This window comes from Camelus bactrianus, chromosome 25, assembly GCF_048773025.1.
Source record: "Camelus bactrianus isolate YW-2024 breed Bactrian camel chromosome 25, ASM4877302v1, whole genome shotgun sequence".
Taxonomy (NCBI): domain Eukaryota; kingdom Metazoa; phylum Chordata; class Mammalia; order Artiodactyla; family Camelidae; genus Camelus; species Camelus bactrianus.
This window is the reverse complement of record NC_133563.1, coordinates 646,819-649,584: the sequence shown is the minus strand read 5'-3', so window position 1 is coordinate 649,584 and position 2,766 is coordinate 646,819. Positions and strand designations below refer to the sequence as shown.

Sequence of the window (2,766 nt, the reverse complement as noted above, 5' to 3'; positions counted from 1 at the left end):
TACAAAGAATAAAGGGCAGTACCTTCCTCAGCCACATCCCTCCTGCCCTCTCCCATTCCCACAATGAGTTTTATAAGTATTTTGTCAGAGAGACATTGCACTCCCAGTTGTTATCATTATCAGCCATTTCCTTATTATCTGTGGTTTATGATGCATTTGCTCCAGGGAAGTTCCCGAGATAAGGCAGGAGCAGATGACTGAGCCAGTTGTTGATGTCCACTTGTGTCAAGCCTGTTAAGAATGATCTTTGGGGGCATTTGTTGAATGTGCCAGACTGTCCAGTGAGTGGTGATGATCCCCTGCATCTGCTCCGGAGTCGGCCTCGTCCCCTCCTTTGCTCTGTTCTCATTTATCTCTCTTCAGCAGGTGAACCAGTGATCAGTACTTCTATGATGCGTAAAATACTTCTTATTTCACGGTAGAATTTGGGGGCTGCTATGAAAACGCATATGCTTTAAGTGTGAATTGAGTCAGAGGTTTAAACTTAAAGCCCCCTTGATTTAGAATCAGAAATTAATATGATGGAGGGAGGGTATAGCCCAGTGGTAGAGTGCATGCCTAAAATGCATGAGGTCCTGGGTTCAATCCCCAATGCCTCCATTTAAAAAACAATTATATAAACCTAATTATGCCCCCCCAAAAAAAACCAAAGGAAAAAAATTAATATAAGGATGAAGCTACAGAGTGATTTTGTGTGTCTTCTGAAACTACCTTCTGTCTTTCTGCAGGAAATTCTATGGAGAGAAGTTCGGAATCTACTTTGCTTGGCTGGGCTATTACACTCAGATGCTCCTCCCGGCAGCAGTGGTGGGGGTGGCTTTCTTTCTGTATGGAACTTCTCTTTATTCCTTGTTACCATGCTGAAAAGTTGACTAGACATAAAATGATTTTCAGGGTCTCCAACTGGTTTAGTAAAAGAAGACTCATTGCAGAGCACTTTCTGCTTTGTGTGATACACCTCTTTTGTCCTGAGGATAATAACTGAGTGAAATGGAAAAAAATTTTCTTAGATAATGCAGCCCAGCCTCTGACAGGAATATTACCCTTAGGAAACACTCCAATTTCTTAAGACAAGGCTTTGTTTGAAAAAGAAAGGAGGTCTCATGGGAGGCTCATCCTTGAACTTCTGGCTTGTAGAGGAATGCTTCACTCAGCCCTACAGATGTGGGCCAAAAGCAGCCCTGATTTCTTCAGGGTTTCAATGGCAAAACTGGTAAAATCTGGTGCTTTTTTTGTGTTTAGAAATGAGTTCTTAATATATACGGAAATATGCATGTTCAAAAACTCATATGAGCAATATTTTATTATTGTTTTACTTAAAAAAAAAAAGCCCTTACAGTGTTAGGGAGGCAAAAAAGTGATAAAGAATTAGTTTGTGCTTGATGTGAAAATTAAAACACCAGTTGCACTGTCTGAAGGGAAATACGTGGGTGCCAGAACCCTGAATTTCACCACCACTGCTCTGAATTGTGTGATTAGTCCTTTGCTTTTGCTGGTCTCAACCTTCAAGGGAGTGTAGCACTGAACCAGGCATTTTCTCTTGTTCATTTGGCCTCTGTCCAGCTGTGATGGCCGGATCCATATTTCTGGGCACCAGCGATCAGCTACTGAGCAGATTTCTCTAGCCCTGAGCCTATCGGCCTGGCTCCGCAGTCAGAAGCTTACACGGCAGCTCTGATGTATAGGCATAATTATCCGTTCTGTTTAATAGGATTCTGAGAGTGTGTGCCCCACTTGGCTTCTTAGCTAGAAAGCTGCAGATGGTCTCTGAAGTACTCTTCTCTCTTCATCGAAAAAATAGTTTGGGGCCAAAGGCTGAATGTTGATGTCTTTTGCCTAAATTTGTCTTTGGCTTCTCCATTGTTTTGTATATTGTTACAACCAGGAAAAGGCATCTCAGAAATACAGCGGCAAAGTGAAAAGGTAGTATTTTTATAAGGTTCTTGCATGGTAGTTGTTCTCATTATAGTTCATTTTAGGAAATGGCAGTCACACCACAAATGTCCTACTCTTTGACACAGATTAATTTGCACAAAATGTAGGGGGCAGTGGTAGGGGATGTCTTGGGGATAATCTCTCTGTGCTCAAAACTATGTGGGCTCTGTTTATTTAATTTTTAAATAATATTTATTATTTAAAATATATGAATTTTAAATACTTTTTAATTTTTTTTTTTTATAAAAGTACTGGGGATTGAACCCAGGACCTTGTGCATGTTAAGGGTGCACTCTACTGCTGAGCTCTACCCCCTAAATATTTTTAGTTTATTTTATTCCATTCTGAGTAGATTCCCAAGAGTAGAAATGTATTTAAGCTGTAAAGAATAATGATCCACCTCCCAGTTTAAGAAAAAGAACATAAATGTTACCCATGAAGTGCTCAGTTCAATTTCATCCCCTTACTTTCCACTCTGGAACTAACAATTACATTAAATACTGATTTTTTTTAAACATTTTTTTATTGAGTTATAGTCATTTTACAATGTTGTGCCAAATTCCAGTGTAGAGCACAATTTTTTAGTTATACTTGAACATACATACATCATTGTCACATTCTCTTTCACTGTGAGCCACCACAGGATCCTATATATATTTCCCTGTGCTACACAGTACAACCTTCTTTATCTATTTATCTACATTTTGAAATCCCAGTCTGTCCTTTCCCCTCCGCTGTCCCCCTGGCAACCACAAGTTTGTATTCTATGTCTATGAGTCTGTTTCTGTTTTGTATTTATGGGTTTGTTTTGTTTTTGTTTTTGTTTTTGTT

At 39.4% G+C, this 2,766-nt stretch overlaps 1 non-coding gene across 1 annotated transcript; it reads left to right on the top strand.

Moving 5' to 3' along the window:
* Positions 1-527: 527 nt before the first annotated feature.
* On the top strand, positions 528-600 carry TRNAF-AAA (transfer RNA phenylalanine (anticodon AAA)). The gene has a single exon. It is a non-coding gene; the product is annotated as a tRNA-Phe (tRNA).
* The last annotated feature ends 2,166 nt before the right edge of the window (positions 601-2,766 follow it).